This window comes from Xenopus laevis, chromosome 1S (genome assembly GCF_017654675.1).
Source record: "Xenopus laevis strain J_2021 chromosome 1S, Xenopus_laevis_v10.1, whole genome shotgun sequence".
Lineage (NCBI taxonomy): Eukaryota > Metazoa > Chordata > Amphibia > Anura > Pipidae > Xenopus > Xenopus laevis.
The window spans coordinates 161,139,564-161,161,345 of NC_054372.1; the positions used below are offsets into that span (position 1 = coordinate 161,139,564).

General features: G+C 38.6%; 1 protein-coding gene across 5 annotated transcripts in view; it reads right to left on the minus strand.

Moving 5' to 3' along the window:
* The window catches only part of apc.S (adenomatous polyposis coli S homeolog), a 67,159-nt gene extending 48,463 nt beyond the window's left edge, over positions 1-18,696 (minus strand). For 2 of the 5 annotated variants that reach the window (XM_018244323.2, XM_018244328.2), the window contains exons 1-2: positions 18,426-18,583; positions 2,353-2,470 (exon numbers count right to left, since the gene is read on the minus strand). The gene's annotated coding sequence lies outside the window, so the exon portion shown is untranslated. The other 3 variants (XM_018244324.2, XM_018244327.2, XM_018244325.2) reach the window with 3 other exon arrangements.
* Between the last annotated feature and the right edge of the window lie 3,086 nt (positions 18,697-21,782).

Consider the following 21,782-nt stretch of genomic DNA (forward strand, 5'->3'; position numbering starts at 1 on the left):
AAAAAGCACTCGGCTAGTTTGGCATTATTGCCCCAAGTCTTATGGTAAGCTGCTGTTGGCCTGAACAAGTCAAATGTAATGCAGGCTCTATGAGTAAGAACAGATTCAACATATTGCAGTTGTACTGAAAAGATAATAAGAGAATTACTGCTAGCACTCAACACCTACTGGGTTAAGCCAGTCCTGTTAAAAGGAAATTGGTATCAGTTGCTCATGCAGCCTAGTTGACTAAGTGTTCAGGTACTTTCAGGTGTCATGGAATCAGCATAATACCCGTTTATTCAAATATATTAACCCTTGCAGTTATGTGGCTACACCATAAATTGCTTGGTAACACAGTCTTCCCCACAGAGTTCAACAGATTCTACAGCTTTGATACACTGATAAGTCTGTGTTAAACTTCTGTGTTAACTACATTTCCCACTGTTAACCGGTATTGCAACAGTGTTTTACTGGAAACACAAATGACCAAATATCAAATCAAATGACACAAACATTGATTTAGTTAGCAGTGTACAGACTTTACTGATATAGGATCTAGCACTGCATAAGGGTACAGTAACTCACATTTTAATCTGGCCAAACACAGGCCAATAAAAGCTGCCAAGTTGACCCATTCAGAAAGAGTCAATAATCTGCCAAACTGACCAGATATGGATAATTGAAAATTCTGTAATGTAAGGGCAAAATCTGATTGTTTACAGTGTCCTCCACTGATGGATAGCTATAAATCCCCCCCCCCCATTGCATCAGTAGCCAAATAATCTGCTTGTTTTGGGACCTCAACAGGAGAGTGGATCTATCAGTGTATGAACAACTTTACAGTTCCAAATAAAATGCAACTTAAAGGGCACCTGTTGGCAAAATATATTATCTCCAAACAAAGGTGTGGGCTAATAGAGCCCACAACCCGGTTGGGGGGTAACAGTTTGTTTTATGCGCCCAGCCAACGATAGGCCACCCACACCTGGAGGTAGCTCCTGGTTCAAGCAGCCTTGTTGAGGCACACACATGCGCATAATGAGCGAATGCTGCAACTTGCTCATTATGCGTGTGATGTCAGAAGCACGTTATGTGCATGTGCTCTAACTGTCATGGCCATTCACACTGGGGGCCCCCTTTCAGTGCCTTAGCGCTGGTGGGGGGGGATTAAAAAAAAATATTGTTACTCCCAACCGGCGTGCAACTCTATTAGCCCGCACCTTTGGTTGGGGATAATTTTATTTTGCCAACAGGTGCTCTTTAAAGGTATATTCTTTGAACGAAAACACATATACATGTTTATACATGTTTAAAATGTGGGTGGTGCTCAATATATGTGTAATCTTTCAAACATGCATCTTTAAAGGTTATAACAAAAGCATCCTGCCATTGAAATGAATGAAAACCACCCGTTAGATGCTGATTTGTACCCTAAAACGTGCATTTGAACATTTTCTTCTGAAATCTACCTATAAATGCTGGTGACAGATGGCTGACATTTCATTGTTGGTAGGCAGTTGTGCAGCAACAGACATTTGTCAGTTTCTCAAAAATATGGTCATGGATCAAACACATGGTGTGATGAGGGGCATTGTGAAGTGGTTTGTGAATAATGCTGGGCTGCTGTAATCGAGTAGACAGAATAATTTGAGAAATTTTAATTTACCTTTTGGCCAACTGTGCATTAAGTAAAAGGAAGTCCTGTACATGTGCAACATGGCTGCTTATTTGTACAGTATTATTAGTACATCTAACTGAAAGATCATAGGTCAACAGGTGGTAATTTCATATTTTATAGTAATAGTTTTACTTAAAGCGATACAAACACGTTCCTAAAAAAATCATAGGAACGTGTCCCTATCAGTGAAGAGACGCTGCACACCAAATATTTGCAGCCTAAAGAACCCAAAGCCGCCCCAGCCCAGTGAACCTTAATGAAGCAAACCCTCCAACACAGCTAAGGGATCTTCAGCGGCTGTTTCAGTCAAACTGGTCTGGGGGCAACATGATCTTTCCATAGGCTAATTACAGATTAAAACAAGACTTCAGCCTATGGAAGGATCGCTCTGCCCCCAGCCCAGCGTGACTGAAACAGCCACTGAAGATCCCTTAGCTGTGTTGGACGGTTGGCTTCATTAAGGTTTGCCATGCAGCATCTCTTCACTGATACGATACAAAGTTCCTATGAGTTTCATAGAAATCTTTCAGTATTCCTTTAACTAAAATAATATCCAGAACAAAAAGCTATTTATATCAAGTGTCCCATCGTCATCAGTCAGCCTAAATGGGCATCCATGTCCATGCTGTAAATACATTTCTAACTATAGTTGTGCCTCTAAGTCTAAAGCAATGAAAAAGGGAGGAACTCACTGGAACAGTCTCTCTTTGTCTCTCTCTCCCCAATTTCTGAGCAAGTTGTTCATCCCACCGTGAGACCCCAGACACAGCAGTTTGTTATCCAGCAGCAATAAAATGCTTAACTAGTGTACTGAAAAACATAAAACATGAAGAATATAATGATACATCATATAATAAATAAAAATAATGATGAGTAGCATGGTACCTTTATTATAGTTTGTAAAAGAGCAATGCAGGACAGGAACTGTGACAGGCTTCAATGCAAATTAACACTTCAACAAGTAATGCAGAGGCAATAGGGGGGTTGCAAGGCATGGAAATTCAGCTATCCGCATAATTGAATGCTTAAAAAAAAAATGTTGAGGTGTATAAAATCCACTCAGAATTTTTCTTATTGAGAGTTTCAAGTTAGAAAAAGTAGAAGCACCGGTATGTGTGGGGCCTGGTGTTTTCCAAATAACGGATGTTTTTACATTGTGAATCACCATACCTTAAGCCTGCTAAAATGAATTAAATGTTAAATAAACCCCATAGGATTGTTTTGGTAGGCAAAGCAGAATCTTTAGCTATAATTAGGATCACCTCATGAAACACTGGGAAGTACAATTTTATGCTGACATTTGATATCTAGTCTTAGTAACTTATTGCATGCTTAGAAGTAGCTTATTGGTCTGCTTATGTGACGAGGATTGCTCATCTGCCCCACTTTGCCCACCATGTGGCTGACCAAGATGGGCAAATATATGCTTGTTTGAAGATCTTCCAGCAGCAGTGTACTATCAACACATTGGGCCCACAAGCACAAAAAAATAAACTCTGTGGGGGCCCACAAACTTGCAGGCCTTTGGCCCCTCTCCTTCCCATGCTACTTTACAGCATGCAGCAAATGAGTGAGTGGCAAAGTTTGTATCAGATTTTATTTTGACGGGCAACACGTTTTTTTACCCATTGGAGTCTATGGTTGTCTTTTTCGCTGTGAAACCTGGCGAAAAATTTTGCTCATCACTAATAGACAAGCTTCGTTGCGAACAATCAGCAAAAGATCAAACATTTCCAGTTTTAATACTGTCATCAATATATCATCATTACATTTTCTCTCATTTTAGTCAAATCTCAGTTCAGCTTTTGATAATATTAGTCCCCTTGCCCAGCTCTAACTAAATAAATGGCCTAAATGTTATGTCGCTTAATATAAGACAGTAAAGATATTCGCGAGCAAGAATATACATACAGAATTACTTTTTCATGCAAATCTTGCAGAACACAAGCATTTCACTTTAAGAATACAACAGACCTTTATCTCTTTTCACCTCTTTTATTTTGCATTGTGGAACCACTAACATATTTGGAAGTAAAATTTGTAAAACCAGCCCAGTTCTCAAGCTCTAAACAATGAAGATTGGGCTTTTAATTAGCTAGCGGTCACTTAAAACTAGCATGCAGCGAAAGCTTTTGAAAGTAATTTCCTTAGTTTCTGTGATAAGACACTGGTATTTATACCTGAGATGATGCATAAAATCGAATAAAAGAGTATTGATTGCAGAATATATAGATATAGCAGATCAGTTAGTATTACGTGTTTGCAAAGGTCAAAATGTGTCAATACTTATCAGGTGATACAATCTAAAACTTCAGCATAGACCATGTTATACTGAAAATATCCAGACATGATAATCTGTACAGGTTGTTCTAAAAGGTTTATTTACATAGGGAGAACACACAAACTCTGATCATACTTTTACTCAATGAATATGTAAAACCATACTGCTGGATGTTACTTTTTTAAACGTTACCTTTTCCATTAAAATGCCTATAGCTTTTTTTCAACCAAATTGGGCTTGAAAAATAATGGGTGGCTGAGGCTTTATATCTCCCACTTGCCCTACGAAGATACTGTACATTCAGCTAAAAATGGAATATGATAATTGCTTAAGCTAGTTATGCTTTTGTAATACTTTTAAGTTAGGGCTTGCATACATGGTCAATATAAAAAGCTAGGATTTCCTATGCAAACATTGCATTCCTACAGTTTAGCACAATCATTTATACTACTTGGAAGTTTGAAGCTAAAACAGACTATGTTTTCTGTATCAAATGCACTATGCAGGTATAGGGTACTCGTACTGAAAACTGTTAATTAAGATAAGATAATTGGTTCACATAAGATAAGAGAGCAAGGGAAATTTGTGCACCCAGCATATTATAACATCCCAAAAAAATTATTTAAAAAGGTAGAAACTGCAAATTATAGGGGACACGCAAAGGCAGTTTGGGGCAGAAGAGGCGATTAGTCGCCAGGCGACTAAATCTCCCCGAATCTGCTCATGTGGACTAACCCTTAAAGTACTAGCTTAGATAATTGAACTGCAAGTATCATGACTGAACGCAACCCATGTCAGCTCACTGATCAGCGGATTGCGTGCAAAGAGATAAAAAGACAAAAGACTGCTGGGAATAACCAGGCACAGATATAGTCTTTTCATGTCTTCTTCATTTGAAGCCGAAATGCCTTAATTGAGGTGTAACAAAGTGTAGCACACTACAGAATGCAGAAAAAACAAAGTAAAGGGCAACACTAAAAAGCAATGTATCAAGGACAAATCTAGAAAACAGAGGAACACATGGAATAATTAGCAGATGACTCATTCAGACCCTAGCCCCTCATTTCTTATTTTGTGAAAATATGTATTTTTGGAGCCCAGAGAGAAAATGAACAGTGATTGTAAACCAGTGCTTCTTTGCTCTTTGCTTACAGCCTATATTATATGGATTGCTCATCTTTAAATAGAATGGGAAAAAGGAGAAAAGGCACAGGTTAGATAGCACAAAACAGATAAACTGTATTCTACAGGGCTTATCTGTTTTCTACTTTGTAACCTGTGCCTTTTCTCCTTTTTCAGCATGAATGGATGCAGATATCCAGAGACAATAAAATCATTGCTTCATATAAGGTGTATACATGGGTGGTTAAAAGGAGTGTATAAAGTATTTATATTTTTGTATGAAGTGGTTACAACAACCAAACATTGCATTGCCTCTAGCAATACTTTAACATGTAAATGTATACAGGGATGTTACCAAATACAAAACAAGCACTTATGATTCTCCTGAACAAAAATATTAAATAAAAATGATGTACTGTTTCTTTGGAAACTTTCAAGACATATGCACAAAAGCTGAACTTAATATGTCCATATTGTATATATTTTTGTTTGAAATAAATTACTTTTGACAGCTCCTGTTGGGTGCGGTACTGTGATCACCAAATAGAGATGGCCCTTAAATATAACCCAAAAGAAAAAATATTCCCTGCAAATAAGGCTGTATGCTCACTATTAAGACAAATTGTATATCACTCCAAAATCTTGTGTATGCACCAGAATGGGGGACCTTATGTCCATGGGCAGTGCCCTACATAATTATAGAGTGTGAGGAGGGAAGGGGGAATGTGAGTTCAGTGACATGTAGGAATTGCTCAATGGAAAGTGAAAGTAATTGACTGCCCCACCTCTAGAGGCGGGGCAGATAATATTTGATTGACAGTTCAGATATTTAAACACCTTTATAACAGGTATGGATTTTGTAATTAAAAAAAGAATGTGTGTTCCATGTTTCATTTGCAAAGAACTTTCATTATGCAACATTTATGTGTAGGTGACAGGTCTGCTTTAATTTTTCCCAAAAACTTACCTTAAAATAAATTGCACAGTTGGGGTTATTTGTATTAGTGAGAGGAGCTACAATTGCTCTGTAAGAGCTATGGTAGCCTGGATATTTTGCCACCAGCACTTATTTTCCTTCGGCATAAAAGACAAAACCCTGGTGGTACAACATATGCATCAAGTAGTCGCAGGGAAACTTGGAGTGACTATGTGATGCATATGCAGTGATCTACTTTAACCGTCATGTCAGGTCATTGCCCTAAAAGTAACATTACTGAAGAACTGTAATGCTAAGAGAGATTTTTCAAAATACAGAAAGAACCCATATCTGGAAAACTCTGGGTCCCAAGGATAATGGATAATATATGCCATACGGATACATTAAAACACCACTGTGCCAGTAATTTAGACATAGTTGCAGAATTATATAAAGCAGGAAGTGTGTGTTACCTTTAGGTTGAGCTTTAAATTATATCTTGACTAGAGGAACAAGTATCACATTCAACCTGGCCTACATACCAATATTTGTTTGGGTGGGCCTTTGGCTGATTTCAACTATGTCGCTCAAGGCATTCTGGCTGATGCACGGTGTATTGGCAGATAAGGCACTAAAGAAAGGTCACAGGTTCTTTTCACTTTGTGCAGACTTTTTAGCCGTCAGCCTAAACTAACAAAAAGAAGGTGAGCACATGTGTATATGGCATCTTGTACAGTATGCATCCATAAGGCCCACTGGCCAATATTTCTGACACTATGCAGAATCTGTCAGTGTATGGCCACCATAACTGGCTTACAGGCTAGGCATCAGTGACGGAACTAGGTGGGAGCCGTGCAGCCGGCAGACCGCCCCCCCCCCCTCGTCCGTGCTGCTGCAGCCGACTCCAGTGGGCGCGTGACTGCCAGGGGGCTCTGCGGGGGTGCGGGCCCTGGCCCAATTGCACCCCCGGGAGTTACACCACTGCTAGGCATCCTTCCCAAAATTGATCTGAGCCTCTAGGGAAGGGGTCCCCCAACCTTTTTAAACCATGAGCCACATTCAAATATAAAAAGAGTTGGGGAGTAACACAGTTTGAAAAAAGTCCCTGGGGTGCAAAATAAGGGCTGTGATTGGCTATTTATGTGGATTGGCGGCCTGCTGGAGGCTCTACTTGGCAGTACACCTGATTTTATGAGATTAAAACTTGCCTTCGAGCCTGGAAATAAGCACCTTCTTTGAGGCCACTGGGAGAAACATTCAAGGGGTTGGTAAACATGTTGCTCACAAGTCATTGGTTGGGGAGCACAGCTATAGGCAATCCAGCCCAATAGTTTAGGGACCACAGTTCTAATGTAAAATTTACCAGATTCTCCAAATCTTCATAAATACTGGAATGTCTACTTTAAAAGACTGTGTCAAAAAGCATTTTTCAGACACAGAAGTATTCTTGTTTTTCCCATCAAGAAGAAAACTATACAATGAAGGTCTCTTGTAATCATTTTAGCCTCCTTATAAAAAGCAATATCTTACAATGTCAATGAGATAACTCCAGTGTTACATAAGATGCTAGCCTCAAGGGATGGTAACATCAAAAACTTGGAAAAAACAAACTTCAAATAAATTCACATATCATTTGTCATCCGGAATCTGTAAATATACTTCACTTGAGAAGAATGTCTATTTTTACCACAATATGACAGTCATGATTCATTTAACGATTACTAGAACAGAACAAAATGATTTTATATCAGCAGGGCCCTCTTTACCACTTGTATCAGTCAGTATTTATATGTAAGCCATAAAGTGCCAGGTTTTCATAAAGTCACCTATTATTGGTACTTGCCTAGGGTCCCCCATTCTGTTGAGGTGGTGTGGGGAGTAGTGGGTGAAGCAGGGGCAGAACTGTTGAAAGGATATGAGAGAACTATGCCAAATCTTCAACATTCTAACTTAATGTTTTTATTGCACTGTAAGGGTAATGACGTAGCATTTTGTTGTAATGCAAAATGTCAGAGAGCTTACTATTGAAACTCAGATCACATAACTGTTATTAGTAACTTCACAAGGCAACTTTGGGCAACTAGACAATGTATATGGTTTACCACTGGTGATTTACATGAATCTAAGTGTAACTGTAATAAAATTGTCTTACATTCAACATTCTGTATTGGTGCCAAACAAAAGATATCAGAAATGATTAAAGAGGAACTATAGCGAAAATTAAAATTTAATATAAGCATCTAAAAAAAAAAAGAAATAAGAAACTTTCTACTTATAGTTGATTAAAAATTCTGTACCGCTTATGAAATAATCAAGTTTATCTTCATTATCCCTCTCTCTGCATCTGTTTCTCTTTATTCTGTCTTCTAGCAGCATTTGGGTGTCAGATATTCATTGACAGTTAGTTCCAATATATCTTACAGGCTTCCTTTCCTAGCAGTTGTATTTGAGCTCGCTCAAATAACTGATTACAGTACAAACAAAATCCAACAAAATATCTGCCTTTTGCACAAATTCTGCATGTAGAGAGACAGGATTTCTGGTGATTTTAATAGAGTGAGCTCTAACATATCTTCTAGGCAAAAGTAACCCCTATAAGATACAGGATCTAACGGTCAATAATTATCTGACGCCCAACTCCTGCATGACAGAATGAAGAGAAACTAATGCTGAGAGAGGGGTAGTGAATATAAACTTGATTATATCAGAAATGATACAGAATTTATATATATATATATATATATATATATATATATATATATATATTTAGAAATATATTTCAGTATGATGAAGCTTATATTAAATTATCATTTTTGCAATAGCTCCCCTTTAAAGGCGAACTAAAGCCTAACTAATGAAGTAGGCTAGAAATGTTGCACATTATATTTTGGGCTTCTGTACCAACAGCCCTATCTGTGCCTCTACATATGCCACATCTACTTTTCTACTGATTCACTTTCTGAGCTTAGGAACCCACTCACAATATACTGTACATATATAATATAGCTGCCACAATATAATGCTGATAAAACAGCTGCTCAGAGCCCACTGATCATGTGAGTGTCACAAACTTTAGGCTGGTGTAATAAGTTCAGTATATATAAATATGGCATTTTTAGCCATATTCATTTTTAGGGTTTCGTTCTCCTTTAAGAACAGACAGCTGAACATATTTGTCAAGAGAAAAAAAAAATCAGGCATACAAAAATGCCCAGAAGTGATTAGTACAGAGGCAGCACAGACCAAGCCATAGATTTGACAGATAACCAGGGCCACCCCTGCCAAGAGGCAAGGTGAGAATGTTGAAGACTTTGCCTCAGTTAGAAAAGAGCAGCCAGTTACCAAGGGTGTAAAAAAAACATAGTTCTGGTAACTTTAAAAGCCAACATTTTTTTTTTAATAATGCAGCCATAAGGTGAGACCCATGGCTTTACTAGGGGGTCAAACTGGTCAGGGCTAAAAAAAAAAAAAAAACGAGGACAAAAAGGGGCAGGTTAAAATGGATGAAACATTTCCAACACACACTTTAAATACCATTGCTGTGTGGGCTAAAAAATAATGAACTTTATAAGAAAAGGCCATGCTGTCCAATTTTTAAACAAAAACCTACTTGGGAAATATTTATATTGGTTTAAGCTTTACACCATGTTATGTAGTGATTGCTACAACTTTAAAATAACATATCATTCCTGCAAGTTGAAAAGAATATTTGTTAAAACAATACAGCACCTTATTTCATCCAGAATATGCTTAACATTTACAAGACGGAGCAGCCTAATATGCTGAAAATGTTTGTCCCCAAGTATGTTAAAATAGGTGAAGGTTTCTGACTGAATATTTAAGAAATACTATTCATCTGTAAATGTCACAACAAGCAAGATTAGTCAATATCTATATCAAAAACATTCCACAAAAGAAAGAATGACACACTTTGATCCTATTGCCCAAGGTGCCTGCAGTCAGAATTATTTCAAAGGATAGCACTGATATATAAAAAGAGCACACCATAATACTGGCACCAGAGTGGCTTTTCCCAGCATTCACACAGTACCACTTTGCTTTCTGTGCAATATCCATAAGGGGTTTTCCCCTCTGATCCTCTTCCTTACATTGTGCAGGGCAAATTTTGGAGCAGACCAGTTATGCATCTTCATGCTGAAAAATCTTTGAGACTGATATTCTGAGACAATTTGCTATAGGTTTAATTTTTTATTATTTGTGGTTTTGTAAGTTATTTAGCTTTTTATTCAGAAGCTCTCCAGTTTACAATTTCTGCAGTCTGATTGCTAGTGTCAGATTTACCCTAGCAAACCATGCATGGATTTGAATAAAATACTGGATTGTAAATAGGGGAGGGTCTGAATAGAAAGATGGGTAAGTTGTAATAACAATAAATATGTAGCGTATGGAGAGTGGTTAGATACAGTGGCTGCAAAAACAGCATAATGTGGTTTAGTTGAATTAAGAGGCGTTACAGAAGTTTCCTGATGAGATCCCTGTATCAGGTCTCTGCTTATTCAATAGATGCTAGATATGTGCCTAGTCCTGCACACAGGACCCTGGAATAACCACCTGCTCTAGGAAAGGATTTGTATCCCATCCTGGGTTTTATAATTCTATAGATTAGAGATACATCAAGTCCGCTATTTAGGGATTTGGTTGAATCCCTCATGAAAGATTCATTTGAATACTGAACCGAATCCAATCTTAATTTGCTTATTCAAATTATGGTCAGGAGGGGTTAAATAGAAAAAAATGTCACTTCCTTGGTTGTGTGATGAAAAGTCATATGATTTTAAGGATTCGGATTTGGTTCGGCCAGGCACATGGATTCGGCTGAATCTGCTGAAAAAGGCAGAATCTCAAACCAAATACATTAGATATTTATTAAACCTACATACACATTTTGTACATGGTTTTGTTAATGGTTCAAAGGAGACAAGACAGAGCTTTGTCCAAGCTCGCAGATGCATAACGCAGCTCTGGAAAAAAGCTGACCCCCCCCCCCCATCCACCAACCATGGTTAGAATAAATGGAAGCATATCTAGCTCGTATACAATTCCTCTATCTATACCAAAGGGGCAACCTCCAAGAAAGTATGGGGATGCTGGCCTTCTCTCTAATACCACCATCTAACCACCATAACAGAGTACTCCCTCTTTGCTCATTGAATATAAATCCAAAATATACACCTGTAATTAACAATTGACACGGTTTAGTTTTATTATCTGTTACACTGTGTTACATTGTATTTGTTTTCTCACTGTATATGATGTGACTGTATGATACCCTGAATATCTGCACTCTGCCACTGGACTATGCTTCAAAGAACTACTGTTCAGGAAGAGAAAATTACTCTTTATGCAACTGTATGCTATTCAATCAATAAAGGTTACGGTGTTAAAAAGACCCCCAGTGTTCAGATCTTGCTACAGTGTAGCTTAAATCAATAATCGATCTCAAGTCTCATTAGGATAGTTTGTTGTAAAGGTATCATAACAGGGATCTGTTATCCAGAATGGTCAGAAGGTTTTCCAGATAAGGGGTATTTCTACAACTTGGATCTCTATTCCTTAAGGGCAAGTGCACATGGAACATTGGTTCTGGTGCTCTCAGCCTGAATTTTTTTTCTGCAGGTGGAGAGAAGTGAAACCTGCCTCAGCTGCATCTCCTATCTGCACTGAAAGTACAGCTTCTATCTGAGTACAGGTAATCCGAGCGGAGATTGGCTAACAAATGGCGACTTTCACATTTGTCAGGTTGATCTCCACTCTGTTCCATGTACCTGCACTCAGCAGAGCCAACACTCCATACACACTTGCCTTAATTCTACTATAAAGTCATTTAAATATTAAAGGGATACGGTCATGGGAAAACATTTTTTTTTTTCAAAATGCATCAGATAATAGTGCTACTCCAGCAGACTTCTGCACTGAAATCCAATTCTCAAAAGAGCAAACTGATTTTTTTTATATTCAATTTTGAAATCTGAAATGGGGCTAGACATATTGTCAGTTTCCCAGCTGCCCCCAGTCATGTGACTTGTGCTCTGATAAACTTCAGTCACTCTTTACTGCTGTACTGCAAGTTGGAGTGATATCACCCCCTCCCTTCCTCCCCCCAGCAGCACTATTAAAGGAAAACTATACCCCCAAAATGAATACTTAAGCAACAGATAGTTTATATCAAATTGAATGACATATTAAAGAATCTTACCAAACTGGAATATATATTTACATATATATTGCCCTTCTACATCTCTTGCCTTGAACCACCATTTCGTGACTCTATCTGTGCTGCCTCAGAGATCACCTGACCAGAAATACTACAACACTAACTGTAACAGGAAGAAGTGAGGAAGCAAAAGGCAGAACTCTGTCTGTTAATTGGCTCATGTGACCTTACATGTGGTTTGTATGTGTGCACAGTGAATCGTACGATCTCAGGGGGCGGCCCTTATTTTTTAAAATGGCAATTTTCTATTAATGATTACCCAATGGCACATACTACTGAAAAAGTATATTATTATGATAATGGTTCACTTACATGAAGCAGGGTTTTACAGATGAGCTGTTTTACTCAGTATCTTTTAATAGAGACCTACATTGTTTGGGGGGTTTAGTTTTCCTTTAACTGACGCATTTTGAAAAAAACATGTTTTCCCATGACACTATCCCTTTACTTATATTTGGGATCAATTATAATGTACTGATTATTAAAAAAGAAAACATTTTTTAAGATCTTAATAAACTAATTAAAACGAAGTCTACGGCAGATGGCCTCCCCGTAATTTGGAGCTTTCTGGATAACGGGTATCCAGATAACAGATCCCAAACCTGAAGTGTTAAGTCTACAGCAACTGGACTTGTTGAGTAATCTTTAAATTGTTTCCACTACTCATCATAAAGAAGACACTCAGCTGAGTGGTAAAGCATTTTCAAGATTAGTCAGCATGTCCAGTTGCTTAGACTTAACACTACTACATACTGCATATCATGACCTGGTTTCATGAAAATATTAATAGATAAAAAGTTCTACAAACTTCTCAAATTGTTTTGTGAAAACTAGATCCCATGAATAACAAAAATAAAACAACTATCTAATAGTGTACACAAGGATTTAAGGAGCTGTATGATTGTTATAGCAGGAAGGCACTAACACACCCTCTATTTTATGGTGCTTAGTAAGCTTCGTGCTCGGTAATGGAGGATATGGCAACCTCCTATTACATATGTAGAAGAAGCACACTGGCAAACAGGGCGTGTAGATACAAGGCAAACCCTTGAAAGGTTTTTAATGTGGAAATGTAACTTCCAAGTTGCGCTTCCGCATTAAAAACTTTGAAAGTGTTCACCCTGCATCTGCATATCTTGTGCCAGTGTGCTTCTTCTACAGCTGTATGATTGTCAGTCACATCAGAACAAATGCTTCCTAACTTATATATAATCAATATATCCCTGAAGCCCAGCCTGAAGGCCAGTAAAGATTTATTATGTAGTTTTCAGGCTAATGGAAAGACATTATAATGACAGTGCTTCTTTTAAAAATAGACATATCTTTGCATATTCCAATAGTATTCCTGTACAATTCCTTATCTTCCCAGCCAGAAGGGTTGTAAAGCAATAACAGCTAGTAAATTAGATAAGAATCACTGATTATTACAGATATTAACTTACACTCCTTAGTGTAAGGGCTAGTCCACACGAGGAGATTCGGGGAGATTTTGTCGCCTGGCGACTAATCGCCTCGTCTTTTGCGCGACTATCTCCCCGAACTGCCTCTGCGTTTTTCCCCATAGGCTGCAACGCAAAGTCGCCTGCGCTAATGCACACGCGGCGATGCGTTTTCAATAGTCGCCCAAAGTTGCCTCAGTGAGGCAACTTCGGGCGATTATAGAAAACGCATCGCCGCATGTGCATTAGCGCAGGCGACTTTGCGTTGCAGCCTATTTGTACACACTGTTTTAATTAGGGATGCACCGAGTCCAGGATTTGGCCTTTTTCAGCAAGATTCAGACTCAGCCGAATCCTTGCGCCTGGCCGAACCGAATACTAATTTGCAAATGTAAATTAGGGGCAGGTAGGGAAATCACGTGATTTTTCGTCACAAAAGAAAGTTTTTTCTTCCACTTTTTCCTTTCCTGCCCCTAATTTGCAAATTTGGATTTGGATTTGGTTTGGTATTCGGCAGAATCTTTCACCAAGGATTTGGGGATTCGGCCGAATCCCAAATAGTGGATCCGGTGCATCCTTAGTTTTAATTGGTGATAACAGCATACCTTTAAACTACTCAACGCTTAAATAATAAAACTTAGAATTATGGGACCAAAGAGGCAAATCATATACTAATACGAGTAACAGGGGAAATTCCTCATCTAGCAATTCTCCCATTTGCTAATGTATAGCAGTGGTCAGAAACAAGAAAAGGATACATAGCACGGTAAAAACTGCCAGCTATCAGCAACCTACTGATAACTTCCCACTGTTTAGCAAAAGAATATCTGGTTTTATAAAGTTTCTTCCTGTATCAGACAGAAGCAGCTGGCTAAACCCATGACTTAACTGTCAGTGCAACAGGGATTTTTATGACTCTGTAGCAGGAATGCCAAACTGTCAGTAATCAAGTTCTTATGACTTACAAGTCCCAAAGGCTTGCTGACAATGAAGGAAGTTGTGCGAACATCTGGAAAGACAGGAGTTCACACAGTTGGTCTTGTAGTGTCATTTGGTATGGCATGTGTGTACTGTATATCATTGCCACAAAATAAATATAAGTTCTTTCTTGCACACAAAAGATTATTTAAAACTGAAATTATGTGTCAGTCCTATAGGAAGCCTGAGTTACCAGCTGTTAAAAGGTAACATAGAAATGAATTTTTAATTGTTGCAATTGTGCCACACATTTTTTAAGACATAAACAAAACTTGATTTCAATAAAAACAATCAAGAATGCAAGTTAGATTTAATGCAAATAATTAATCTATCATACGATTATCATAACATAACTGAGGGCAGCAACAGTCTCATTTGTGGCTCTGTCTTCCAGATAAATAGGTTTTTTTTTTATACCTGAAAATATTTGCTTACTTTGTGGATTCTACCCAGCAGCCTGGGACCCTATATATGAAGATCTGTAACGTGTTTGTCTACTTAAGGTAGCCACTATATATTACTTATGCGTGGCCACTGTTTAACCCTTAACAAAATTGAAACAGTTTAATTCTCCTTTAGCCATACAGATACTTCCGTTTTTCCTTAGGACCTTTTAATAGCTGCTCTCTGTTTGCCACAAACAATAGTTTTACTAGCAGTCCAAAATTGTGCAACACGAGGGTACAGTGAGCAGAGCCACTTCTGAAATATATTTTCCATGTATAAATGTACCGTAGCCAAAGAAACTAGATTGTAAACAAAGTCTGGCTACTCCAGATTCCACACTCATTAATCTTGGTCTGGCCCTGGCTGTTGCAGTCTGTGGAGATGCTGTTTTACTTTACATGGAACAGCTAGGCTGTTCTTAAAAGTTAAAGGAATACAAGACATAAGGTAAACTGCTAAGCAGTTATGAATGAGACAAATAGGATTAAAAGAAACAATTATAGTACATGTTTAACAAACACTATTTTCCATTCCAATAGAAGTAAGCATCCAAACACTGAGCTTCTACATATATCATGAAAAACATATTTCTCTCCCTGACAGCACCACTTCCTGAGGAAGTAACAATTCAATAAGCTAGTAAGGAAAAGAAGAACAATGCAGAGGAACAACTTAATGTATATATAATCTATTTATAAATTTGTTTTACTATAAATAAACAAAAAACAAACAACTACAGGCACAGAACACAAATTGAAGCTGCTATCATCATCTGCATTTATGTATACAGCCCCAGCAAGTTACACAGTGCTTTACATTAATTTATAATGATCAGGGGTCTTACAATAGATATATTGGTTGATTCTACTGAGGCCTTGTATATAAACATAGATAAATATAACATAAATATTCATTTTTGACTACAAACCATTATTTAGAGCAGCGTAAGTAAAATATTTGAGCTATGTTCTCATCCCCACACATACATATAACTGCATATTTAATGAAAGGGAATATTGCCAATAATGACTTTACATAATATCATCTTAGTATTATTACCCTGCTTAATTTCAGTTTTGTTAGTCAAGAGACTACTACCCTGAATGACGAAACACATCACAGATTGAACATAGACCATTTGGGCTTCAACAATAATCTGTCATGAAAATAAACAATGATTTGCTGAATGGAAAGTGACAATTATTTGTTAAATGTACAAAAATACTCCAATGATCAATATGCTTTAGCAAAAACTATTAGTATCAACGACAGGCAAATGAAAAAGCTACACATGGATAAAACTCTCAGAGAAGGGGTAGTCATTCAGAAGAACAACCAACTGCAATAAATATGCCAATGTATGGTCTGTTCTCAAAGCGCAAACAGTCCCATGCTGCTGTGCCACAGTTAAAGGGATACTGTCGTGGGAAAAACTTTTTCAAAACGCATCAGTTAGTCGTGCTGCAGAATTCTGCACTGAAATCCGCTTCTCAAAAGAGCAAACAAATATTTAATTTTGAAATCTGACATGGGGCTAGACATGACTTCTGCTCTGATAAACTTCAGTTACTCTATTGCTTTACAAGTTGAAGTAATATCACCCCTTCCTTTCCACCCCAGCAGCCTAATAACAGAACAATGGGAAGGTAAGTAGATAGCATCTCTCTAACACAACAGTTACCTGGTACATCTAAGAACAACACTCAATAGCAAAATCCAGGTCCCACTGCGACACATTCAGTGAGTAGGAGAAACAACAGCCTCAAAGAAAACAGTTCCATCCTGAAGTGATGGCCGTTTCTGAAAGCACATGACCAGGCAAAATGACCTGAGATGGCTGCCTACACACCAGTATTATAACTAAATAAAAATACACTTGCTGGTTCAGAAACTACATTTTATATTGTAGAGTGAATTATTTGCAGTGTAAACAATGTAATTTAGAAATAAAAACTACATTATAAAAATCATGACAGAATGAATTTTTCTTTTCAAGACTTGATTTTCCCTCTAACACTTTTGAATTATAAATCTGATCTGCGTACAGGAGGAAAGCTTTCTTACAGCATCACACCGAAAGAGTTTTAACACACAATATATTATTTGGAAATATGGTACATGTTGCATTGGCAGATATCTTGTCAAATCATGTATTAACAACTTGAAAGGATGATGAGACATTGATTAGAACATTCCATTGCTTAGTTATTGTACCAGTTATGGCACTTACCCTATTCCAGTCACAGATACCCAATCCATTTGACTATTCCCCTTCTGCAAAGCCGCTGCTCAGGTCTCCTCTGCACCACATTTCCCTGACTACAATACAATTAGGGCTCTTACATACAGGCGGTTTTCCTGTGCTCCCCTGGGCTGCGCTTTCTTCCATTCAGCCGCAGGGGAGCGCAGAAGTAGACGCACTCAATTATTGTGAAGGGGGCTGTACTCACACAGACGCTTGTATGCGTCGAATGCAGGTGAAATGCAACATGCTGCGTTCGCCACTTACATGATTCTGTGCGAGTACAGCTTCACAATAATTAAGTGTGTCTACTCCTGCGCTCCCCTGCGGCTGAACGGAAGAAAGCGCAACGCAGGTGAGCGCAGGAAAAACCGTCCTTGTGTTAAGGTGGCCATAGACGAGAAGATCCGCTCGTTTGGCGACAACGCCAAACAAGCCGATCTTTCCCTGATACGCCACTAAGGGGCATTGCTATATCGGGGCTAATGTGAACGTTCAACCCTGAGAGCGCAATGGGCTCCGACAGGACAAAATCCAACCTGTCCCATCGACTAAACGACCGATCTCCGCCAGACAAAAAATGTCAGGATTCTCCACAAACGGTCCGAAAATCGTACGAATCCTCGGTTCGTACGATAGGATCTTTGCGTCTATGGCCACCTTAACAGCCTTTCATGGAGAGGGTGTCATTGTAATTTGCCAATACTAGGCAGTAAACCAGTGAAGTCAATCAGTGCTTTGTTTACTTCATCCAGCTGCAACAAAACAACCAATGCCAAAGAAAAACTGGTTGCCATAGGTTACTGCCCAGGGTGCTAAGTTGTCCAGGGACACCCCTATACCAAGCATAGTCAAGTCATTCGCCCAATGCCCAGTCCTTCAGCAAATGATACTAAAGTAGAGCAGTCACATAATACCAGTTGGTAAAGTTATCCCCAATAGTTTCTATGCTTATTATTCAGCCATGCTTTGTCTGGCCAGTCTCACAGGCTCTACCTTCCATCAACATAGAATAAGCGTCAGCCTCACAGCCGCCATCAGTAGGGGACTGGGGGTACAGTCATCAAGGGTTCGGTGGGTTAGGGGCCGGCTGTGCTGCTCTTACTTGGATTATCGGGTCCCCTGCTGCTGTTAGTGACCTGCAGACAATCGGAAGGCAGGGCGGCTACTAAGGTGACTGACTACATGTTCTTCCCTTACACAGCTTTCATACTGCCCAACAGTCCCGCTTCTTCTGACAGAGCCCAACAGCACCACATCGCTACTTACAGCTGCCGCAAAACTGCTCACTGCAGGCTCCTAGTCTCCTGCCTTAAAAAAAAAATCTCAGCGCCACAAGTCTCATCTCGCGAGACTGGCGTCACGACCACACGTAAGCGCACTGACGCACCACGTAGCTGACTTGTGTGAGCCGATGTATCATAAGAATATAGACAGGCCAAAAAGTGGGACAACTGTAATAGCAGCTACAGACAGAAATATGTCTCTGGACGCTGCAATTCATTTCATTGTTCTTGTTACATGTAAATGTTTAGTGGAAAAGTAAAAATTAAATTCACAGATATTTGTTATATTTTTTTAGTTGCTGGCCTCGGTATTCAATAGTTTTATATAGATATAGATATATAGATATAGATAGATAGATATAGATAGATATATATATATATATTCCATTGAGAAAGGTGCACACCAGGATTTTTCAATTAAAACTTCATATTTATTGAATCAGTTTAAAACAGGAACCGGCCAACGTTTCGGTCTTTCTCTAAGACCTTTATCAGGACCGTCTTGATAAAGGTCTTAGAGAAAGACACAAACGTTGGCTGGTTCCCGTTTTAAACTTATTCAATAAATATGAAGTTTTAATTGAAAAATCCTGGTGTGCACCTTTCTCAATGGAATATGGATAATGCAGCTCTGGTGTGCGCTAGGACTTTGAATGTGTGTGTGTGTGTGTGTGTGTCATTTCAAAAAGTGTTTTGACTTTTGTGAATAATAGAACTCAAGTGAAGTGTTATTTAACATCCAACTGAACCATTATACCCCCCTAAAATTGTTGTATTAAAATTGTCGTTGTTCAAGTCAGTGATGGTCTTTAATGCAAAAACGTTTATTTTGTTTGCTTGATTTGCAGAATAAAAGAAAATTTAAATCCTAAGTGTCGTTATGTCATTAGTTAAATCAGGGTCTGACTGGGGGGCCTCCTTTGGACCCCCGGCCCCCACTGCTGTGGCGCACACACACATACACTACATTTGTCCGGTGGATGCAGCAGGAAGGAGCCTGCAGATCGCGGATCTGGCCCAGCGGGGTACACAAGGGCTGGGAGCCCACTGGGTTTTTCCCAGTGTCCCGCTGGCCCAGTCCAACCCTGAGTTAAATAATTCCAGAGGTTTAAGAGTTTGTAATTTAGTGATAAGAATGAGATGTGTGCCAGTTAGGGTTGCCACCTGTCTGGATTTCACCCGGACAGCCCAGTTTTTTGAATTGATGTCCGGATTTCCGAATTAGGAAACAGGACATTGAATGAGGTGAATGACATGGCGATAAGCCAGTCGCTAATCACCGCGTCAGCAGTCCAGCCCCTGATAGCCGCCTCACCTCTCCATGTCACACGCCCAGGCCCCTATGTCACCGGGCCGCCCCCTGCCTGTGGTGGCAACCCCAGTGCTAGTTGACCTAAATACGTCTGGGCCAACCAGGTGAGCCCCCACAACAGGATTCAAGAGGGTAGCAGGTCAGACATTAGGCAGGGCTCCTCCCTTTTGGTGAGGTTATAGTGATGGCTAGGGTTGCCACCTTTACTGGAAAAAAATACCGGCCTTCCTATAAATTTATCTTTTTTTCCTATTAATAACGTTGGGATCAAACATCATTCTTACGGGCCAGGTGGCAACCCTAGTGCTGGCCCAGCCATATACAATTAATTTGAGGGGAGTTTGCTCAGTTTTTCTAAGGCCTGTTCGGGTCTCAAATTTCTTTTCAGTTTTCAGCATTGGGAAACCGAAACAATAATCTGCCCAATAAATGAAAACCATTTAAATACTAAGATAGTTACCTCAGGATGGCTTAGTTAATATCAAGTGCAATAACAATTTATTTTTATTACAGCAACAAAAAAAGCAAATCAATACAAAATAAGAAATTGTTTTTCTAAATTAGCATTGCTCTATTTCAGAGCCCTAGCCATCAATGTTTTTTTTTACTTGTGTAGGGCATATTGGCCACCATTGGTTATTTTTTTTGATTAAGGGATTAAACCAAATGACTCTTAATTGTACATTAGAAATGGAAATTCTAAAACTAAATGCAATTTAGGTTAAAGTAGGCACCTGCTTAAAGAGTCTATCTTGACATAGTGGCAGGCGTAATAATCCTTTGGCCAAATAGTTTTTACTCTTTTAACACTCATGTCTGTGTGGCTTTTTACTGTGGGGTGCGATGAGGTGGGCAAGGCCCATTTTGTCCTATGGCACCCCAAGATCTCTGATATCAGCCCTGTTCACACCCACCCAAAAGTGTAATCAGACTGAAATGGGACACAGGTTATTTGATGGAACTAAATTTCTATTTATTTCTGCACTGTGCATGAATTTGTGTGTGTAACTCCTGAGCCAAGAATTTTAGATCTATCGATATATGAATTGGGATGTGAACATGATCTCTTTTCATTATATGATTATTAACTATTCACCTCTTCTTTATAAGTTGCAAGTGTATGTAGTGTGCACAAAGCCACCTGAGTAAGAGAAAACATATATGTGATGTACTGTAAATGCAGCACAGAAATATAATTTTTAGCATTCCAGTGTAACTATGACATTTGACAATATGGAGCTACATACCTACCTATCTAATAAGATAGCATTTACAAATGGAATTTAAATGCAAATAATTCAAAAACTACAAAAAATAAATAATGAAGACCAACTGAAAAGTTGCTTAGAATGGGCCATTATGTAACATAAAATAAACACCCCTTTAAGAACCTGTAGTGTTTGTTTTGTGTTCATGTGTATTGCTGTGCAGCACAGGGGACATTAGATGGCAACTTTTCATTGTTTTTTATAGGGCAATAAGCTTTGTTCTTATTGATTCATTAATGTGACTGACAGTATTGTTTCACTGAATGGATATTTTAACGGTTTTGTGAAATTGTTTTGTTTATAGAATGAATCTTGTGCCATAAAATCCAGCTTTCTGTCATAAGCATCTATTTTGTCATTAAATTCAAGCTTGGCATACCATAGTAAGTTATACCATTATATATATTGGCGCCGTGGTTACTAAGATAAGTCGGACCCTAGTAACCAGATAACTGCTGAAATAACAGACTGGAGAGCTGCTGAACAAAAAGTAAGAAATAATTTAAAAGAAACACAAATAATAAAATAAAGACCCATTGCAAATACTAAATTAAAAGAGTCACAAATCTTATACGAAAATCCTTGCTCTAGTCACT